At 36.7% G+C, this 24,495-nt stretch overlaps 2 pseudogenes; both read right to left on the bottom strand.

Annotated features, from left to right (window-relative positions):
- Window positions 1–17,239: 17,239 nt before the first annotated feature.
- On the bottom strand, window positions 17,240–21,183 carry LOC149420511 (uncharacterized; annotated as a pseudogene).
- Window positions 21,184–21,305: 122 nt separating this feature from the next.
- LOC149420510 (uncharacterized) lies at window positions 21,306–23,151 on the bottom strand (annotated as a pseudogene).
- Between the last annotated feature and the right edge of the window lie 1,344 nt (window positions 23,152–24,495).

Below are 24,495 nucleotides of genomic sequence, written 5' to 3'. Positions count from 1 at the left end.
TGATCTCATGATTGTACCAGCTCTAACAATACTTCTCTGCCCGTATACCTCTATCCAAGCTCCGACGTTTCATTTATTGATAAGATTTTCATTTTACATTGCTTCATACATTTACATCTTTACATTATTACATACATTTTATACAATTTTATTTCTTTAGGACAGTTAGGATTCATTTAATTTTATTCCACAATTCTATATTTATCTTATTATCCTAATCGTGGGTGACCGCGGCCGAGCCCGGAGCAGTACGTCCGTCACACCACTTATTATAAGTTGTTTGAACGATTGTATTGATCACTGTTTTCAATTTGTCTTTCCAATTGTGTTACTTTCTTCTTAAGTTCTTCAATTTCCTCCTTGTACTCCTTTTTTATCACTTCAACTATAGTTTTTTTAATGTCTGCAAACAATTTTTCTAGGAATTCAACTTTAAAGTCGTCGAACTTTTTATCCAGAATTTGTAGTAGTTCCGGACTACTACGGAGCAGCAAATAAGAAAAAATAATAAAACGAATGTAAATTCAACATACGATAAACCTATAATATGCCTACAATAAACAGCAATAAAATAAATGTAATTATAACTATACTTAAATAATTATTTTACAAGCAATAATTATTCGCCTGAAACACTCATCCACATTGAAAAATCTCCTGATAAAAGATACATGACGCCAACGGGACTCGAACCCGTGTCCCTTCGATTTCCGGTCGAGTTAGCACTTACAATGCCTTTCTCATATAAAATAAAGTTGGTTGTTTTCAGGTGAAAAAAATGTAACAAGCAGTTATTGTTGAATGAAACACTAGTATATATTGAATAATTTCGCGGGTAAGAGATAAGCCGCCATAGCTCAGTGGTCAGAGCTGTCGACCGGAAATCGAAGGGACACGGGTTCGAGTCCCGTTGGCGTCATGTATCTTTTATCAGGAGATTTTTCAATGTGGATGAGTGTTTCAGGCGAATAATTATTGCTTGTAAAATAATTGTTACCCTTTGTGCTATGCATAAAAAAAATCTTGTCTTTAAAACATTAGTTTACCAAAAAAATAATAATTTATACTTAAATAGACTTGGTTTGGAACGGGAAAGGGGAGGAGAGGGAAAGGAAAAGTTGCCACGCAAGTAATATTAAAATATTAGGTACAATCAATTTAACAGTCGTGAATATGAGTTAGAATATGATACAATGAAATTCTGTAGTGATAATACTTAAAGGCAGTGACTCTTTTTCAATTGAGTGTCAATAACAGGGATATGCGGAGAATGCGTTAAAAGAATGTGAGGTATAATATAGTATTATCTGCAGAAAATAAAATAATGGTAATATCTCTAAGTAATTATTCGTTACGCAAAGGAGTGGATGCCATAGAGGCATACTACGTTGTAAGTAACATAAATGTGCACTCGGAAATGAACGCTTAATGAGCGCTTCGCACATCAGTATTACAGAACCCCGAGTAAAATTATCGAGTGACATTTGAAATATGACAAATACATAATAATATGATGAGTACAGAAAGTGAGAATATCTTGCAGTTGACAGGAGTTGTGAACAGGATGATATAATAAGGTAATTTTGTGAGAGTATAATAAATTTATTTTTATTTTTTTTATAGTGAATACCTCACAAGAGTCCCAACTGCTCCCGTCTGGAGCCAGTGAGACTATGGCATCCCCGATTGGGGGATAATAATAATAATAATAATAATTGGATAATTTGTAGAGCGCCGTTTTTGTGAAAAATCACCTCAAGGGCGCTGTACAATTTATTTCTTAGGATCTACATTTGTTATTTAGAAAAGATACCAAAACATACTTACCTGGCAAGTCACTTCCAACAAACACACTTATATTAAAAAGTTTATGCTTATAAAAGATAGAACTGCACGCAGAGGACACTATATCAAAAACACTGGTCGTCGCATGATCTTAAGTCTGCTATAGTTTTTATTTTAATTTAAATGTATTTTAACTGTCTTAAAAGCCTACAAATTGTTAGTTGTTATCATTTTTATTTATTTATTTTTAATTATTATTTATATTTATTTTATTTTATTTTTAGTATTTTTTACATTTTGTTAATTTAAATTTAAATTGCCGTCAACTGTGAAAGTGGAGGTTTCTGAAATTATGGATACGACTGTCTGAAAAGGTGCGTTTTAAGTTTAGACCTAAATTCTGTCGAGTCTGCGATCATTCTCAAATCATGTGGCAGTCCATTCCAGGCTTTAGGTCCTGACACGGCAAAAGCACGCTCACCGAACTTAGTATCTGGTGTGCGCTTTGGTTCCTTCAACTTTCCGATAGCTGATGACGTTGCTGACCTAAGGGTTGACTGTCGGGAATTGGAATCTTCTGGAATACACAATTCTGATAAATAAGCCGGAGCCATTCCGTTAAGTGACTTAAATACCATCCAGCATACCTTGAACTGGATTCTTTCAGGACATTTGAGCCAGTGCAGATTTTTGAGATGCTCTGAAATGTGGGAGTATTTAGATACTCCGGTGATAAGCCTTGCCGCGGCGTTGAAAACGGATTGTAATTTGTTGATTTGACATTTAGGGAGACTTGCATATATTCCGGATGTTGTGAGGCTGAAGGTAAGTGGGGAAGGGAAAGAGGAAGGTGGGGAAGTACCTGGCTATTCAGATCTAGTCACTAAACACGGCTAAAGCCATTTGGAGCAACGTTTCAATTCTGAATGGTGGTCTTACACCAGGGCGATACTGGTAGTATCTTCCACTCTGGAACGTGCCGCAAATATACTATATATTATTTTAATTAATTAATTGTGAAATAACACAGATTAATCAAATAAAATTTATTTGCGCACGCCGGGTTCGAACCCGCGACCTTCGGAATGGCAGTCCAATGCGTTACCACTGGACTATGCCGGCCGTCAAAAATAAAATAAAATAGTAATGCAGTCGCAACATGAGAGGGAGGGTAGCGGGCGTGTGGAGGTAGAGGGAGGATAGCGGGCGTGTGGAGGGAGAGGGAGGGTAGCGGGCGTGTGGACGTAGAGGGAGGATAGCGGGCGTGTGGAGGGAGAGGGAGGGTAGCGGGCGTGTGGAGGGAGAGGGAGGAGTATACAATAATAATAGAATGAGCAGTATTTTATTATGAAATTTTCTGGAGGTCGTCTTCCCTCCTGACTAAAAAAGCTGGTGAATTATCGTTTTTTCTCACTAAGATCTTACAGTCCTTTACCCATACAAATCTGAAGCCTGCTTCCCGTGCCTTGATTTTAACTTTCGAGAGCAGAATCTTATTGTTAATTGTTAAGTGGTTGTTAACATAAATTATTTCTTCTGGTCTGGAATATTTCAGGTCGGTACTGGTGATCTTCCTGGCCTTCTTAGATAGTGCAAGAAATTCCTCCTTTCTCCGTTTGCTTGCAAAACGGATGATTATCGGCTTAACCTGGGCGGACTTGGTAGCCACTCGCGTCACTGTGTCCACATCTTCTGGTTGTAGTTCAAAACCAATCTGCTCGCCTATTTTCTTGGCTATGCAGAGTAAGTTTTCTCCCTTCGTCATTGGCACGTTCTTAATTTCGAGGTTTTTCACACGGGAGAGCTGATCGCGCTCGTCCAGTTCGTATCTGAAGATTTCCATGTTCTTCTTGATGGATGCCACCTCTGAAACTAACTTGTCGACAGTCTCCAGTCTCTTCTCAACCGCCTCCACCCTCTTTTCCGTATCGGACATGGCTGCTAGAGCAAACTCGAGGCTCTTCTTTATGTCAGATATCTCCCCCCACATCGACTTGATGCGAGTGAGCTCGACATCGATTTTGTTGAGCTTCTCCATTATTTCGGCCAGAGAACCAGCCGGTACCGTTTGTGAAGACGCCGCTGGAGTTGCAACTGGAGACCCACTGCGGGCTGCATTACGCGTGCACGGCTTCATAATGTTGTTATAATCGGTTCACTTGTTTTAACTGGTCCAAAGTGTGTTTATTTTATACACAAATAAACACTGGATTTCACAGCAACTGTCACTTGATCGAAAATAACTTGAAATCCCTTATAGAATTAATGAATTAGAACCAACTGTAAAGTTTCTACACTAAATGTAATCCAAGGAATCACCTCCGATCAGTTATTATTCGATAATTCGGTTTTAAATGTATATAAATTCATCAACCTAAAATATTATTTTAAAAATAAATGTTAGAAATGTTAACAGATTCTCTCAGGACGACAAGGCGCCAACACACTCCAGTTTTGTCCTGCGAAAATAGTTTCAAATTACTTGAAATTTGAATTCCTTTACTTTAAAAGGAAAAACATTTTCAAACAATGATTGTACCTTTCTACGAAAGTATTGAATGTTAACATTTCTCTGCTTATCAGAAAAATGAAAACCTTAGTTACATGTTGTGAAGTATTTTTATTTTATTTCACTAAGATAACAGAAACAGGAAACACAAATAAATTTATAAGCGCTAAACACCCTTTAAATTTCACCAAGACTGCAAATGAATCTTTTTCTGTTTTAAATATTCATTTAATGATTTAATATTTCAATTTGAGGTTTTAATCATAAAGTTAATCCAAAAATAATATGGATAGTACAGAAACAGGAAATGCAAAAATATATAAGCACAAAACATATTTCAAATGTGTACCAAGACAAAATACAACACAGAACAAAAAATACAAGAATATTTTAGAACAAAATACATTTTAAAGAAGGCGTTGAAAGACATTCATTAGGACAATGAGTAATTAAAAAAAAAAAACAATATACTATAATTATGACAAATAAAATAATTAGTCAACCATTTCTTTCTATATTTTGAATATTTTGAATGACATAGGATGGCCATTTTCCTCATTGAGTTTGTTCCATTATATGGTCTTGTGTCTTTGCCACATAATTTTTTTACTAATATCTTCACACCAAGAATTACTAATCAAGGGCACAGTGAATTTAATAACTGCATCAACCAATATTTGTTTTACGTGTCCTAAAATTAATCCAATCATATTTGGCAATAGTTTCGTTAATTAAGAGGACAAGATATAAATTTTCACAATTATGATTAAGTACATACTCAACAACATAATGAATTTCCAGAGCATTGATAGAAAAGTTTTTAGTCGGGTAATTAAGGCAAAGCCTCTCTGTAATGTAACACTGTATTCACGCGATAAAATGTAAGAATTTAAGGACCACCAATGCAGGATGATTTACAATATTTCAAGCCAATGATTACATTGTTCAAAAAAATAATGATTATCGAACAAAAAAAACTATAAATATTCTCACACAGGGAAGCATCGTTTTTCCATGTGGCGACTGAATTTCCAGAGTATTGATAGAAAAGTTTTTAGTCGGGTAATTAAGGCAAAGCCTCTCTGTAATGTAACACTTTATTCACGCGATAAAATGTAAGAATTTAAGGACCACCAATGCAAGATGATTTACAATATTTCAAGCCATCAAAAAAATAATGATTATTAAACAAAAAAAACTAAAAATATTCTCACACAGGGAAGCATCGTTTTTCCATGTGGCGACTGAATTTCCAGAGCATTGATAGAAAAGTTTTTAGTCGGGTAATTAAGGCAAAGCCTCTTTGTAATGTAACACTGTATTCACCCGATAAAATGTAAGAATTTAAGGACCACCAATGCAGGATGATTTACAATATTTCAAGCCAATGATTACATTGTTCAAAAAAATAATGATTAAACAAAAAAAACTAAAAGTATTCTCACACAGGGAAGCATCGTTTTTCCATGTGGCAACTGAATTTCCAGAGCATTGATAGAAATGTTTTTAGTCGGGTAATTAAGGCAAAGCCTCTCTGTAATGTAACACTGTATTCACGCGATAAAATGTAAGAATTTAAGGACCACCAATGCAGGATGATTTACAATATTTCAATGATTACATTGTTCAAAAAAATGATGATTATCGAACAAAAAAAACTATAAATATTCTCACACAGGGAAGCATCGTTTTTCCATGTGGCGACTGAATTTCCAGAGCATTGATAGAAAAGTTTTTAGTCGGGTAATTAAGGCAAAGCCTCTCTGTAATGTAACACTGTATTGACGCGATAAAATGTAAGAATTTAAGGACCACCAATGCAAGATAATTTACAATATTTCAAGCCAATGATTACATTGTTAAAAAAAATAATGATTATAAAACAAAAAAACTAAAAATATTCTCACACAGGGAAGCATCGTTTTTCCATGGGGCGACTGAATTTCCAGAGCATTGATAGAAAAGTTTTTAGTCGGGTAATTAAGGCAAAGCCTCTCTGTAATGTAACACTGTATTCACGCGATAAAATGTAAGAATTTAAGGATCACCAATGCAAGATGATTTACAATATTTCAAGCCAATGATCACATTGTTCAAAAAAATAATGATTATTAAACAAAAAAAACTAAAAATATTCTCACACAGGGAAGCATCGTTTTTCCATGTGGCGACTGAATTTCCAGAGCATTGATAGAAAAGTTTTTAGTCGGGTAATTAAGGCAAAGCCTCTGTAATGTAACACTAGTCACGCGATAAAATGTAAGAATTTAAGGATCACCAATGCGAGATGATTTACACTATTTCAAGCCAATGATTACATTGTTCAAAAAAATAATGATTATCAAACAAAAAAACTATAAATATTCTTACACAGGGAAGCATCGTTTTTCCATGGGGCGACTGAATTTCCAGAGCATTGATAGAAAAGTTTTTAGTCGGGTAATTAAGGCAAAGCCTCTCTGTAATGTAACACTGTATTCACGCGATAAAAAGGGTCACCAATGGGAGATGGTAATCAGTAATAATAGCCTGTTTATTATTACATCAGGTTGTGTGTTTTGTTTTCTCGATATCACTCTGGTCTGAATCCTCTTAAAATATGTGCCCACTGCCAAGGAACTGCCCCTTCATGCAAAAGATAATGTGCCATGCTGTCACGTAGAGCGATCATTGATCTTGATGGATTATTCGCACCCATGCGTCCTATCCTTTGAAAACCATTATCACTTTGTTCTTCTCGAAATAAGCCTTCTGAAATTTGACCATTATCTCTAACAGTGTCACAAAAATTTGAAGGGCAATACACTAGTTGTTCGGCATTTTTTTCAGAGATTCGCAGAAAATTGTGTAAACATATTGTGGCAGCGGTAATCCTTTCTACATTATCAACTTCGGCAATGATACTATTTCTCAAGATTCTCCACCTAGATGCTAAAATGCCAAAAGAATTTTCTATTGTTCTCCTTGCTCTTGATAATCGGTAATTAAAGATTCGTTTTTCTTGATTTAAATTCTTTCCCGGAAAAGGTCTTAAAATGTATGGTTTTAGAGGAAAAGCCTCGTATCCAACAAAGTAATATGGAAAATCAATATTTGTGTACGGTAATGGTGTACCTGCTGGTAATTTTATTTTACCGGAGTCCAAACCTCGGCCGAAGGCTGACTCCGAGAATACTCCACCATCACTTTGCGAGCCATATGCTCCGATGTCTACAAGTGTGAATATGTAGTCAGCATCACAAACAGCCAAGAGGACTATGCTGAATGTTTTTTTATAATTAAAAAAAGCAGTTCCTGAATTTTTAGGTGCCTGAATTGTAATATTTTTACCATCGATTGCACCGCAGCAGTTAGGGAGATTCCATTGCTTATAAAATTCGTTGGCTTTTTCTCTCCATTCTTCGACTGTCGGTTGTTTGCAATATATGGGACTAAGAACATCCCATATTGCCTCGCAAGTTTCCTTTATTATTACATGTGCAGTGGTTTTTCCAATCATAAAGGACCACGCAACTACTTGCAGACTGCAGCCTTGAGACAAATGGCTAAAATAATATAAGTACATTATTTTTTACATCAAAATGAATAAATATAATTCTTAACATTATAAATATTAAAAGATATTATCACTTACAATAATGTTATAACTATGTTCCGGACTTAAAGGCTCACGTCTGCTTCGCTTTACTAATTTGTGTTGTAGAAGTCCTAACAATTTATAGAAATTGGTCTGCGACATTCTTGTATATTTCTTAAATTGATCGTTGTCTACTGTCGCCATGTCTTTTAACAAATTATGGAAATGTCCTGTTTTCTTCCTTTTATGATTAATGGGACGCACACTCCAACGTCGTTTTTTCCTTATTTTTTTCGTCAACTGTGTGTCTCCTATTGCAGCGTATGCTAGCCCCAGAATTGACAAAAACATTCCACATGCAACAATATCTGATCCATCGTTTCAATATTTATTTATATAAAACAATATTACTTTTATAAGATGGAGGATGAATATACTCTCGGTTGACAGTTGACATAGACAAGTGACAGCGGCATAGTCACTTCTATGGACGTATTCTATTCTATTCCTATTTCAATTATAAACGACGATCTAAAATATTACGGATTACGGCACCGGCCTATTCTTACCGCTTATTCCTATTATAAACGGGCCTTAAAAGTTACTATAAATGTTGGGGAAAACCAAAAATAAACACTTCAAATTTTAATTTCGTTTAAATTATTTCACATACACGATATACACCGGTCGTCAACCAAAATCATAACGCCATGATACATTTTTGTTCACGAGATTTCAAAGAAACAAAATAATGTGACATTTGCCGGAAATACCAACCTCACAAAATAATTTATTATCAAAATAAAAACAAACGTACCTAATTCAAATCATTCCCGGCACTACTGGTACTGGGTTGGGGTTCGAACTGTTGCTGCGTTTCATCGGTACTAATTTCAAGCTGATGTTGCGTGTCATCATATGGATTGTACACCGTGCTCACCATGTTAAAAAATGAATGTAGTCGGTCGTGGGGGTTCGGAAGGGACCTTTTCCAAAGGAATTCGCACAGATAGCCCTCGTAATGTGTTTCTGACCTTCCATATCTTAGCACACTGCTTCGAACTTCTCTCCAACAACGTTCAATATGTTGCGTATGTGCTCCAGTTTCCGGATCCACAAAATGTAAACTGTGGTTAACACAATAATGTTCAAAACCTTCGTCTTTGAGGCAGTCGTAAGCTTTCCAGCAATCCGAAATTATTGTCGTCCCTTGCAAAATATATTCTTTGATTAATCTTAAGAGAGTTTCTTTTGTTCTGTCCTCCACTGCACACACGAACATTTTTTTTGATCCCCGCTCGTAACCACCGAAAATTCACTGTCCCTTTACAATTCTACCCCTATTATATTTTCGTTTTCCTATTTTGGCCTCATCTATTTCCACCGTAACACCTACACCTCCGATTTTTTGTTTATTTTTATAACACCATTGTACACACATTTCTCTACAAAATGACGACCAGTCAACTACAGTATTGTTTCCGACTCCTAATTCTAATTTGATAAGCGATGTTCTGGGTGGTTGCAAAATTGCCCAAAATAGCACAAATTTTCAAATATTTTCTATAGATAAGTTTGATGTAGAAAAAAAAGTATTTTTTCTGGCCGAAACACTAAAATTACACCTCTTTTTAATACTTTTGTGACCAACACTTATTGTAGAAGTTTTTTGGCAAACATACAGTGGGTGGCCAAATTATTATACTCAAAACTATTTCTTTGTATTTTGTCAGTTTGTTATGAAATAACAAACAATATATACAATATATACTAGTATATATTGTTTTAATACTAGCAAGTGTATTTAGGAATAGAAATTAAACATGTGTAGATAAGTTGAATAGTCTATTAAAAGAGAAATACATATTATTCAGTATTTGGTTACTCCGCCTTTAGCTTCTATGACGGCTTGAACGCGGCGTGGCATGCTTTCAATGCATGATATGGCTACTTCTTGGAGTTTTGGAGTGTTGTGCCATACTCTAATGATATTCTCAATCAGTTCTCTTTTGTTTGTTATAATTTTATCCCTTGACATTTCAGTTTTCAGGACTGCCCACACATTTTCTATAGGATTCAAGTCGGGCGAGTTTCCAGGCCAGTTCAGGGTATTAATCTGTTTGTTTTTTAGGTATTCTGTGATAGATTTGGCTTTATGACAGGGAGCAGAGTCTTGCATGAATATAAAATTCCTATTAGGGAACCATTCTGCTACCTGTGGGATCAGTTTTTCCTCCAGAACTTTCTTATACTGATCCTGACGCATAGTTCCTTGGACGATGTACAGCCTTCCAGTCCCTTTACTGCTGATGACGGACCATATCATCACTGAAGCAGGATGCTTTACACGTTCCACAATGCAGTCTTCATTGAATTTTTCATGCGTCTTTCGCCGAACAAACTCAGTTTTATCTTGGAGAATCTGTATTGACGACTCGTCCGAGAAACAAACCTGCAAGAAATTGTTTTTGTATAAATGTGTAAAAAACGATACTCTAAGCATGTGTATTCTTGTATTAGGGTTATTCAAACCTTGCTCCAGTCTTCCTGTGTCCAGTGTCGATGCTCCTTGGCCCAGGCCAGACGTTTGGCCTTCATGGCAGGAGTGAGTTTTGGTTTTTTTAGTGGCCGACAACATTTCAGTCCCATTTCTACAAATCTTAGCCTGAGAGTCCGCTCTGATATTTGTTCTCCATTATCATTAAGAATTTGTTTTATGACGAGCCGTGGCTTTCGACGGTTTTCAAGTGTAATGCGGCGTATTTCTCGCTCAGTTCGAGGTGTTGTAATGCGTTTTCGGCCGCATTTACCGACTCGATCCTCCTTGATCGGTATTTCGGCGTCCAATTTTTGCTTGATATTACGCACACTGGACTGTGATACATCACACAAATCAGCAATTTGACGCTGGGTATATTGACAATGCCGTAACATTGTCGAAATCTGTGCTTTTTTCCTTGGTGTGAGGTCAGCACACTTCCCCATATCTGTTAATAAACATTTTTAGGTTAGGTCGGTTGACAACCAATAAAAAAACAAAAAAAAACAAAAACTAACTAAAACATGATCACAATGTATTGATCGAGTACTAGAATAATTCTAAATGTAAAAAAATCGAACACTTACTGAATAATAAGTCGATAACACTGAAGCCAAGATTTTTTTCGAAGACTTCTCACAAGCCAGCACAGTAAAATTTTCGACATGTACTGATACTAGTAGCCGCCATTTTGATAAACATTTATGTGTTGCCACACTGATGAAAGTGTTGCCAGATATAGTGGCTAGTGGCAATCAGTAAATTGAAAAACCATAACATTTTTCCAATAATAAATTAATTATAGCCACCACTTTCACAGATAGCGACGTTTTTTTGTTTGAGTATAATAATTTGGCCACCCACTGTATCTAAAATCCGATTTTAATATACACACATTTTCACAATTATCACATATTTTTTCATTGCGTATAACGCCGTGATTCTTTAACCACTGTAACAGTTCATCAATCTTATCAACAATTCTCAAAAAGCCTGTCAAACCAATACGCACGAAGCACACGACATTGCAAATTTTGGGAAAAACCGGGAAAATCTACTGAAAACTAAACCGGCAAAAAACAACGGAAATAATATATATATATATTTTTAATGTGCATATTCCTGATACAACTATGTAGTTATTTACCTAGCCAGTGCGCGGGTTAGGTACAGTACCTACCTACGAACCAATTCAGTTATATATATTGTTCAGGAACTCAACTTCACTCTCCTGACAGAGCAATCCGGCGTGGTACCACCAGATTCCAAAGAGAAGTGTGACTGGAGTAACTCTTCAATAATAACTCCAGCTCTTGAATATTGGTCTTTATTTAAACAATAAATAGGACCCGTAGGGCAGCTCATGTACGGTGAGCCCAATATTGCTATCTCTCTCCGCGGTTTTATAAACCACATGTAAGTGAAAACCTGGCAGCTCTGCCGTTTTGCCAAAACGACCCGCCCAAGACGAATGGTAACAAGAGAAGAAGGATTAAAAATCCGTGGCAATACGAAATTGCCCCGGCAATCGCTAAAACAAAATAAATGTTGCCACACCCATTAGGGTGACAAGCACCAATATTAATATTTCAGTACCTGAAATCTTAACATATTCCCGCCCCAAAACGAGTATTAAGGAATAGTCGTTTTTCATAAAATAATGTAGGAAGAGATTGCAACATTGGTACTCAGAATTTACCCAACAAGTTCACATACAAAAATAAACAATATTCAATATATGGATATCAAAATAATAACAAAAAACTTATAACAACGTATATAACCCTATGTCAGACTTGACATTAAAAAAATAAAAGTCTAATAACGTAGAAACTTCTGGTGCGCTGCACCCACTTATGAGAAAATAGCTTATCACTTGGCACTGTTGAGCCTGACGGCATTTTGATTTACACATAACATCACTTTTAGTGTTGTAATTTGTTCTTAATCCAGGTTGGAAGAAGGATCCTCCATGGGAAGTAGACAGAGCTGTGTCACGGCTCTTTTGGTGACACCTCTGGCCGTCCTCAAGGAGACGATGCGGACGCGTCCGTCTTGACCAGGGTGGATCTCCGTCACTCGCGCCATCCTCCAGTACTGGGGAGGTAGTTAGTTGGTTGTCTTTGATGATGACCATGTCACCAGGCTGTAAACTGCGTTGACGTCCTTCTTGCCATTTGACTCGGTTCTGCAATTTTGCTAGGTATTCCCGGCTCCATCTGTGCCAAAAAGATTGAACAACGGTAGATATCTTTTGGTAAATATTAAGCCTGTTTGTAGGCAGATGATGAATATCAAGCTCAGGCAATACCAGGTTGTCGCCTTAAAGGAAGGATGAAAGAATGAGGACGCTTCATTTGGATAAGATGTTAATGGAGTCAGAGGACGGGAATTTAAACAAGCCTCAATCTGTATTAGTATGGTATTCATGCCTTCGTATGTCAAAACAGTTGACCGCATTGCTTTTTTTTAAATGTAACTTGGTCATTTTAACTGCACTTTCCCAGAGTCCACCGTGATGCGGTGAGCGGGGAGGCAAGAAACTCCAGCTAATATTCTGCTGGGCTAAAAAATTATGGATTTCCTTATCAGATGCCTTCAAAAAATCAAATAGTTCAGTAAGTTCCCTATAACTACCTGTAAAGTTAGTTCCATTATCACTAAAGAGTCGTGAGGGTTTACCCCTCCTAGCTATAAATCTTTTCAATGCATTCATAAATGCCATTGAAGTTAAATTAGTCAAGGTGAATTGCCTTCGTTGAAAAACAAATAAATAAACATATGTAAGATTTTACACTCTTAGCATTTCTGGTTAAACCAGACTTAATTAAAATTGGACCTGCATAATCTATGCCGGTTACATAAAATGGTCTTTGGATTCGGAATCGATCAGCAGGAAGGTCACCCATGAGCTGGCGATACTCGCGCGGACGGACTCGGAAACATACAATACATTTATGCAGTGCTCGCTTTACTGCGTTTTTACCAAATATTGGCCAAAACCGTAAACGCAGTAATGCGAGCAGAGCATTACATCCTAAATGCAAATTCTCATAATGCAGATGGGTTATTATTAAGTCAGTCAACTTATGATTTTGTGGTAACAAAATTGGATGTTTTTGAGAGACCGAGGTAATATCAGATTGTGATAGTCGACCTCCAACACACAATAACCCATCCTGCATAAAAGGATTTAGTGCCTTTACCTTGCTCTGCCTAGATACAAATCTTCCATTACTCAAAAAAGCTATTTCATCACGAAATGCGAATCGCTGAGCGTTCAAAATCAATACATGCATGGCATGTTCCAGTTCGATTACAGAAAGCTCGTCGACCCGCATCTGTTTTTGTTTAGAACAGTTATGTATGAAACGTAACATATAAGCAACTACGCGCCTCAGTCGTCTTAATGAAGAATAATTATTAATTATTTCCCAATCGACAGGACTACTAGTAACCAAAACTATCCTCGCCGTTTCTGGCAACTCCGTGGGAGTATCAAATGTAGAACGTGGCCACTTATCCTCGTCGGACGTGAGCCATGGTGGTCCTGACCACCATAATGAAGATGATTTTAACTGCTGAGATGTTATTCCTCTGGAAATTATGTCAGCTGGGTTTTCAGTTGAACAAATGTGACGCCATATAGCGCCATCACCTTCACGTTGTATTTCTGATACGCGGTTAGCAACAAAAGTAGTCCAACGGTACGGTTCTCCTGCAATCCAAGCCAATGTTATTGACGAATCACACCACAAAGTGGTGTCAAATGGATGAGTAAATGAAACGTCATTACCTAGCTGGTGCAGACAACGTATTGCTAAATAAGGCGAAGGAGCCAAACCATCTGTCACCGTGTTTAGCGTATAATGTTTCAAACAATCCTCCGCATCCCTTTTCCATAATATACGTTGGTAATTTCTGTGTTCCGGGTTGATATTAATTTGGCGGTACATCTTTGCAATATCTGCGGTGACTGCATATTGATGTTTTCTGAAAAATACCAAGTGACAAAATATATCATTTTGAATGGTGGGCCCAATCATTAGAGCGCGATTCAAAGAAATCCCTCGAGCGGGTTTAGCCGACCCGTCAAAAACAACACGAATTTTAGTATTTGTGCTTGATTCTTTAAATACAGCGTGATGTGGTAAATAATAAGTGATTTCATCGCGTTTTGGAGGTTCACATTCAGTTATGTGACCTAACGCAAGATACTCATCAATAAATTCCGAGTATTGTTCCTTTAAACTAGGTTGTCTTAAGAATTTCCTTCCCATTGACGCTAATCTACCTTTAGCATTACTAAATGAATCTCCTAATTGAGATAGGTTAGATTTAAACGGTAAGTTGACTACAAATCTACCGTTTTCATCGCGTTTATGCGTGCCTTCGAAAATCCTTTCACATTCACTATCTTCCAGAGAGTGATGCTTACTATTTTCGGTTTCTTCAACCTTCCAAAACCTTTCTATTTGGTTCTGCAAAGAATTTAATGAAATATGACAAACTTTAATTGGCCTCGTATTATGACGACTCTGTACAGCTCCTGATATTATCCAGCCTAGCTCCGTTCGATGCAATGTAGGTTTATCCTTTCCTAACTGTATCTGATCCGTACGAAGCACCTGCCAGAAAATCTCTGCTCCGATCAGCATATCAATAGAAGCTGGCTGGTAAAACTGCGGATCAGCTAACCGGACACCGTCTGGAATGTTCAACATTTTTGGGTTAATCACGGTCTGTGGAAGATTGCAAGAAATCTCATCTAATACCAAACAAGATATTTCATCCTCGTATTGAGAACATAATGATTTAAATTTAATGTCAACTGTTTCCTTTACATGAATTAAATTATTATGCAAACCTGAAACAGGTATGTTCAATTTTGTACAATGCAAATTTAATCTTTTACAAGTATCCTTTGTAATAAAATTAGACATTGAACCCGAATCCAAAAGTGCGCGTATTTTGTGTGTTCCACCGTACGCGTCTTCTATTTTTACTATTACGGTAGATAGTAAAATTTCTCGCCCGTTCATGTCGCTATGACATGCTAAATTTACTGGTGCCTCCGATTGACCCTTGCCAGTTGAAGTACCCGCATGTACATTATCAGTATTGATAGGTAACAGAGTGTGATGTTTTCGATCACAAACACTGCATTTTTCCTTCCACCTGCACACCTTTGAAGGGTGCCCCGGTTTTAGGCAGTTATAACATAAATTGCTCTCTGAAACGAACTTTCTTCGTGCCGCTGGTTCTTTGTTAACAAATATTTTACAAGAATAAATGAAATGGCTGTCATTACACAGCATACAATTAACGTTGCTTGACGCTAACGTAACCTTGTTCGTAGGATTCCTTTCCTTAAAATTAAAAAACTTTGGTTTTGTTGCAACTGGTTCCGCTTTCTGTTGCATTCCACCATTATCACCTTGGATAGTTTCCAGGATCTGCGACCTTTGTGAAATAAAATTGCTAAACTGCTCGAACGTAGGATAAACTTTATCGCACTCCATGGATTCCCACAGGCCACGTGTGTGATTATCTAACTTTGAGGTTAGAATATGTATAATTAATGTGTCCCAATGCTCTGTTGGAAGCTTTAAATTATTATAATAATTAAAATAAAATAACTTTGTTTAAATACCACTTTATTGTATATATTTATAACCAACCGGTTTCAGTTCAGCCCGAACCTTCATCAGGGTTAATAAAAACATATTGAGCTTTAAATTATGTAAAGCTCTCAAATGAATGTTTGCTTGATCAATTAAATTTCGCAATTCATGATGATTCTGTCGTTTTAACGGTGTAACATTAAATAAGAAATTCAAATGTCTATTTGCTATAAGTCTGACATTTTCGTATCTTGAAATAAGCATCGTCCAGGCTGCACTATAATTATCCCCGGTTATTTCTAGAGAACTAATCAAATCAAGTGCGTCTCCGGACACATAACTAATAAGGTAATGAAATTTCTGAACATTATTTAATTTACTGTTATCATGAATTAGGGCAATGAACGAGTTTTTAAAAGTCAACCATTTATGGTTGTCGCCTGAAAAAATGGGTATTGATATTGGCGGTAAATTTACTGATGTAATCGGGACATTTTCAATCTTCTTAAATTTTGATAATATTTCCTGTCCTAATGCAATTACATTAAAATATGTACCTTCAAAATTATCCCTCGCGTCATGATCTTCTGATTTATTCAATAAATCAATCTCCAGCTGAATTTTGGAGAATTCCATCAGAGAAGGTTTGATGGCATCTAATCTCGACGACAATACGCTGGGCCTAATATCATTCTCATTGCTTAAATAGGTTTCAAATCTCGTTAATGAACCTTTCAAAACCCCGCGCTGTCTAACCAACTTGTCGAGTTCCATTTTTTAGAAACGAATAACACAATAACCTGATTTAAACTTAATACACAACTCGAAACGGCAGTTTGACGTTTAACGTGAACAAAATAATACTATGGATTATAGAGAAACCGATTACAATACTATGGCATGCAAAGACAAAGCTTGCAAACGCGTGGCTAGAAATGTAGGTAAGCAGAAGCAAAGTTATTCGGCAGAATACAACAATAAAAATTATTATCACCAACAAATTTATGCTATTTTGAAAGCATCTGATTATGAACACCCGAATATAATTCGATATAATCAATACGAAATAATGTGGCATCTACACAGATTTTTAGCTTTTTTAAATGGAATTTGAAAGGACAATGAAAGGAAGGCTACAACCTGATTTGCTGTGCATGCGAGCGTTGTGATGAGGTTCGCCTGATCAATCCAATGATGGTGATGAGGACGCCGACTGGACCACTCCCGATGATGATGAGGCCCGACTGGACCACTCCAAATAATGATCTTCCGTCTCAAATGGATCAATCCAAATAATAATCATCCGGCTCGAATGGATCAATGTTCAGGATCTCAACTTCACTCTCCTGACAGAGCAATCCGGCGTGGTACCACCAGATTCCAAAGGGAAGTGTGACTGGAGTAACTCTTCAATAATAACTCCAGCTCTTGAATATTGGTCTTTATTTAAACAATAAATAGGACCCGTAGGGCAGCTCATGTACGGTGAGCCCAATATTGCTATCTCTCTCCGCGGTTTTATAAACCACATGTAAGTGAAAACCTGGCAGCTCTGCCGTTTTGCCAAAACGACCCGCCCAAGACGGATGGTAACAAGAGAAGAAGGATTAAAAATCCGTGGCAATACGAAATTGCCCTGGCAATCGCTAACACAAAATAAATGTTGCCACACCCATTAGGGTGACAAGCACCAATATTAATATTTCAGTACCTGAACACAACCTAATCTAACTGTGATTTTCTATAGCAAAAAAATGTCCCCTTTAATAACGCCTGCTCGCGTCCCCTTTAGAGTAACATCCCAGTTTTCAAATAGTATGTGGGCTACGCTAGGTTTGTATAGACTGGTTTGTGATTTAATTCTAATACCTATTTTCCATGTTATTTTCTGTAACAAAAAAATGCCCCTTTAATAACGCCTGCTCGCGTCCCCTTTAGAGTTATATCCCAGTTTTCAAGTAGTTTGTGGGCTACGCTAGGTTTGTATAGACTGGTTTGTGATTTAATTCTAATACCTTTTCTCATGTTCTAACCTAACCTAACCTAAACTAAACTACCTAAACGGAATGGAGCAATGAATGTTCCACGCTACGTCCAACAAAACAGTATTTGTGGTGATGGTAAATACATTATTACAAAGAATACAAATTTAAAACATGGACAATATTGATCCTTCAATGTGTCATTAGTCATTACTTTGGGGTATATTGCCAGAGACTAGAAAGTAGTACACTTTTCTATCAGATCCAGACAATATTTTTGATCATATTTTACAAGCAGCGTTGTTATTTGTTTTGTCACTTCAAAGTCTTCATGGGCAACGCGAAAAATTCCCTTTTTTTGTTGCAAAAGTACATCTGCATCTGGATCTGGGCAAAATATTTGGAAGTTGGTTTCCCATCCTTAATATATCTAATGATATTTCTTGTTGTGTGGGACACTTCACTTCCACCACGAAGTCCTCGCTAATAGCGTCGGGTGACGCACCAAGTAATGGGCACGATTTACACAAAAACAGGCCCGTCCTTTTAAAATTCACATTGTAGAGTTTCCCCACCTCTTTAATAACGCAGCCTTCTAATTCCCTTCCTCGTTTCAGAGCTGCGTTGTCTTCTATCTTGACTGCTCCTAGAATGGTTTCGACCAACACTCCGTCAAGTGTTTTGCAGTGGGCAGCCTCATAAGCTTTAGAGGCAGTTATCCTTGCATATCTCAGCTCGAACCATAAACTGCTATTTGATTGTAGATTTGTTGCAGTTTCAGCCTCACTACATGTGATTTCACTCATGTTCACTGAGTAAAATTGTCCAATCGACAATCTCAGTCCACCGTTTATCGGTTGAGCAGTATATACTGATCGGTTGATCAGTATATTATTTATAAAAATATTATATGTAACATTTCCAGCAAATATTTAACAGACAACTTAAATTTAACTATCGTATTTAGATCAAAATTGTAATAAAACGACGTTACGAAGGAGGACGAAGCAGAGACAGACCTTTCTATCTTTATAAAACTTACACATGACATACATAGATGTCAGCAAATTGAAGAAGAGGCAATTTTGTTCAGATGAATTCTGGACGTGCAATTCATATTCCACTGATTGTTGAGTACATATTTATATTCGGTACAGGAATATGCAGCCCTGGTACCGATTGTTAAATATTATTTTCTACAGCTTCAATTTCAGCCAAAATTAATTCTTGAATCTTCGATCTTAACCTTAGTTTACGCCTTAATGGAATATTTTCCATATAAGGCAAAAGACTCTCAAAAAACAGTAAATCGTTGTTTTTTTCTTTGATACTTTCCCTCTGAAGAATCTCAAGCTTCTTCTTTTCTATTTCTAAAAGTTGATCATTGTTTTCGGATCTGTTCATACGAATTTTCTTTCTTTGTGATATTTGACTATAACTTTGAGATTCTAGAGTATCACTTGTAATTGTTTCTGAAGTAGAATCAGTCTGCACAGAACCTGGATTCTGCAGCTCCTTGAATGTTGTGTCGGTTGTTATAGAATAATTTTCATCATTATCTGTACTTGAAGTTTGAATCTCTCGCGGAGCTCCTCTGGTTCTTCTTGCTCTTCAAAAACAATAATTGATCATAATACTGCCACATACTTTTACATATTTTATCAGCGCTATCTCCACTCTTTGGCTTATTCATTTTTACACATTCTTTAAAAAAATTGGCTCTCAGATTTTTCCATTTCGCTTTTACTGTTTTCACTGAAACAAAAACCAACAGTTATTATATTTTTGTTGTTTGTTTTTGGGGTGTTATGCCGTGTTGCGCTAACTCCTTCTTTAGCCGACGTTTCGGACAGCGGTGCAGTGTCCAGCATCAGGGCAGATCCGGTAGATCCGAAGATGTGTACTATCTACCGGATCTGCCCTGATGATGGACACTGCAACGCTGTCCGAAACGTCGGCTAAAGAAGGAGTTAGCGCAACACGGCATAACACCCCAAAAACAAACAACAAAAATGCTTTTGGCCGTGAGAATCTAAAAACTTACCAGTTATTATATTGTTCAAGTATTAAGTACTTTTTGCTACTGGAAAATCCTATAGATCTCTTGCTTTTCATTTCCGCTAAGGTCGCACTACAGTTTCTGAGATTGTAAGCGAGACATGCAAAATTTTGTGGAGTACACTGAAAGACGAATACATACCAATTCCAACGACGGAGAAATGGTACGAAATTGCTGACGAGTACTATAATAAGTGGAATTTCCCCAATTGAATTGGTGCAATTGATGGGAAACATATAAGGGTGCATTGTCCATTTAATAGTGGATCTTTGTACTATAATTACAAGGAATATTTTTCAATTTTACTACAAGCTGTAGTTGATGCGGACTGTAAAATTATTTTAGTAGATATCGGGAGCAGAGGGGCGTCAGCGCGATGCTGGAAATTTTAGAAGTTCATCTTTGTTTTCCATGCTAGAAACTAATGGCCTCAATATTCCATCGGATAACGAAATTCCTAATACAAATATTAAAATACCATTTGTCTTAGTTGGAGATGGTGGTTATCCACTAATGAATTATTTGATGAGGCCTTTTTCATTAAGAAATATTGAGAACACTAAAATTATTTACAACTACCGACTCTAAAGAGCTCGCAGAAGTGTAGAGTGCTGTTTTGGTATAATGGCAGCAAAATGGAGGGTTTTGCAGAAAGCAAGGTCGATACTGCTATTTCAATTACGAAAGCTGTATGCATTCTACACAACTTTGTTATGACGGAAGATCGATCTACGTTTCAACAGGACATGGATTCTACTATTACTAGTGCACCAATACACCAGGACTCATACAGATTTTCAAACGGTGCATTACAAACCAGAGAAATTTTGTTGAATTATTTCAACGGAATTGGATCGATTACTTGGTAGAACAACTCATTGCCTGAAAACATAATCCAACGCCATAACCATAATGAACTTCTCATTGTAAAAAAAAAATTATGACATCATAAATAAATAATCACTTTTTAGTACTTACCATCTTTTTCTACTTCGATTGCTACCTCTTCCCATGGTTTCTTTAAGACAACTACATTTTTATGGAGTTCATTAGCTGGATTTCACAGAGGTTCTCTTTTAAAAACAGATGCAATTAATATTTCTTCCATTTTTTTCTTCAAAAATGCCTCGCGCCTAGTGATAAAAAACCAACACGTTCGTTCACTTCGATACACGCAAAGCGACTAGCTAGTAGCTAGTAGAAATGAGTCGTTCGCAGGGTTGCCAACCGTAAAAAAAATTCCCTCGTACGGATGCAGCTAAAAATCTCCTACTTTGACTTTCAAACCTTGTACATTTATTATGCATCGAAAATGTGTTAAAAGTAAAATTAAGGCATAAGTATTGAACTACTGGATTTAGGACTTTTACTCGATGAAATAAACTATTGCAAGTTTCCTACTAAATAAAACATCCCTTTGTGTTGTCTTTAAAAAAAATTATTATTACTCAAGTTAAATCACAAAAAATTAAATGTAAATCAAGGTAACATAATTTACATCTCTTCTCCAAATATTATGTCAGGAACATCCTCACTGTCATCGTTTTTTCTGCCGTATATTTTGTCTGTTGTCATGCGGCTATACATTTCTTTTGTAGGTTCAAAATTGACTCAGTTTCCAGTACGAGTTGAACCTTTTGCGCTTTCTACAGTAAGAAGTGTGCCGTTCACTGATTCCACAGTTAGCTGGTTTCTTATATCTGTTTTAATTAAATTTAACTTAGTAAAAACCCGCTCGCAGTCAGCATTCGCATGGGGTAGGGATAGTGCAGAAAGGGCAAAATGAGCCAGCTTGGAAAATTCTTCGATTTTGAGTAATTGAGCCCAAAACTTATCTGGTTCACTAATTTCATTTATCCCTTTGGGATAACAAGCTTGTACATTACGAAAATTCCTCCATTGATCATCGATTATTTGCTTAATTGCGTGATCAGCTGGTGCGATTATACGAGGTACTACTTCAATTAGAGGCATGAGTGTGGGGAAACGGTTCCTGAAATTGTGGGAGAGCGCTGATGCAGGTTCAAAAACGTGTAGCTTTGACAAGACAGGATCTTCCATGTTATAACGTTTTTTAATTTCGATGGCTGCAACTTTGTAGAAATTTTTGCAGCATGAGAAGAACTGTGCAATATCTGCAGGCTGTCTGATCACATCTGGATGTTTCAAGAGCTCGTACACTTTGATGCCAAGATACTGTGCAGCGTCATGGAGTTCGTTCACTTCACGATTTGGAGATTTGGAGTCATAACATATTCACGTTGTAAAAAACGCAATAGGATTTCCTGGTAGAGTGTACGAATTTTCTCATGTAGATTGTGAACAACTACTTTCTCGCTTTGAAATTACAGATTAAATTTATTGAATAAAAGGAGCGACCATTGAAGGAAACAGAAATAAAGTTTGTAGAATGGGTTGCTGAGTTTTTCCAGAATTAATACTGTTCGATTTTTTACATCGGCTCTTGCTCTATGAGCATGATTTGTCGTTTAAATCAATAAAAAAAGACGTAGGGCCTCCCATTGCTCTAATATCCTTTCAACCACTGATAGTAAGGAAAGCCATCTTGTCTGTGATGGTTTGAGTATTTTGTAAGGCTCCACTGCAGCAAACGACTAGAAGTTACGAAAATCGAATAGCCGTTTATCACTATGTTTAAAAAAGTTGTAGATATCTCTAGCTAGTTGTTCTACACCTTCAGGTAACTGTTTACAGGCTTCACTGGCACACAAATGGGCCGAGTGACAAACGCATTTCGTGATTATGATTCCTGGAAAATCGCGTAAATTAACCTTGTTTTTACTGAGTCGTTGTCAACCATCATGACATTACACCCATCTGAGCCAAAGCTGATCACATTTGTCAATGGAATATTACGGTTAGTTAATGAATCGATAAGAGCTCTGTATAAATTCTCGGCATTGGCAGTAGGAATATCATCAGCATCAGGTGTTTCCTTGAAAACTTTGTACAGCTCCCAAAATGCTCTACATATCTTTTGAGCTTCTTGATCAAAATAGCGTATCACAACGCAAGCAGTTTTGACCGTAGAAATATCGGTCGTCTCGTCCGTCATCACCGAAAACTGATTTTTTTGTAATTTTAGGACTAAATCGGCTTTATGGCCTTCTCCGAGAATGTAATTTTGGTTCGTTTAAGTTCAATTTCTTTGATTAATTTAGAATCCGTCACAACTTATTTCAATAAATCTGTCAAATGGTCAGCAACCGAGAATGCTATATTATGCTCCGCAAAAAAAAAAGTTTAATTTCTGCACGAGATTTTTTCTTTATTTTGTGGAGTTAGACCTCTCTGGAATCCAAGTGATGTTAATAAAACTGGTAAATAGCTTTTCTTTATTGCCACCATAAAAGAGGGTCTTCGTGGCGATCGATGAGTGGTTTAAATATTTTTTTGTCCAATTCTATAATGCCGGCAGCAGTAGAATTATGTGAAGCCCTTGTGTTTTTTACTAGGGCATCAAAATCTCCTCATAAAATAATTGATGATGCCGGTGCAACTATCGCACTTGAAGGGCCTGCTATTGCATCCGATCCGGGTAGTTCCATGCGAATAGGTAAATTAAATTCATCTTCACAAGCTTTTTGCTGTAGTCTCCTGTAGGCTATTTCAAATTTACGTTGGATCAGAAAATGCTTTTTTTTTTGAAACGTGGGTCCAAGATGGTAGCTTGCGCCAATAACTCGTTTGTTTCTACATCTTTGAATCGTTCGTCTAGTTGTGATTTCATTTTTGCAACCATTTTTGAAAATTCTTTTGGTTCTGACGGTGCTTGATTTACAAATTTTGCTACGTGATTCTTCATCGCACTCACACATATTAAAACTTTCGAAATCAATGTTGATTTTTCTGAGCTCATTTCTTCCGTGACGACATTAAATTTTTTTTAAATCTCAATGGATTCGACGATAACGTCACATTCCAGAGGTGAAATACTATTTAGGTCGCAATGAATTATTGCCAGTGTCGATACTACAACATCTTTTCTTTTATTTATACATAAAAGCATTTCATGCGTCGAATTCCACCGAGTTATTACATCTAGCTTTAATTTTGAAATCGGTAAGGTAAATTTGTTCTTGCACAGCATTGAATCGTGCTAGGGCAAATGAACTTCTTTTAAAATATTCTACCACAGATTTTACTTTGTCCAGAATAAGTTTTATTTCTTTTAAGCTAGTCTGTACAACCAAATTAATGGTATGCGCAAAACATGGCCAGTGGCGCCATCTACCGAGACGAATTCCGGCTACAATGTTTGCCGCATTGTCACTTACAATTGCGACGACTTTGTTTTCCAAATTCCAGTCTTTTAAAAGTCCGAACAAATTTTCTGCAGTATGCTTTTGGCTAAAGCATAGGCATCCCAGTAAATTTGATGACATCTTGGTATTGCTAT

This window comes from Hesperophylax consimilis, chromosome 10 (assembly GCF_061612785.1).
Source record: "Hesperophylax consimilis isolate HC1 chromosome 10, BYU_Hcon_1.0, whole genome shotgun sequence".
NCBI classification, from domain to species: Eukaryota; Metazoa; Arthropoda; class Insecta; order Trichoptera; family Limnephilidae; genus Hesperophylax; species Hesperophylax consimilis.
Note: the sequence above shows the minus strand (reverse complement) of the source record. Positions and strands in the feature narration are given on the sequence as shown.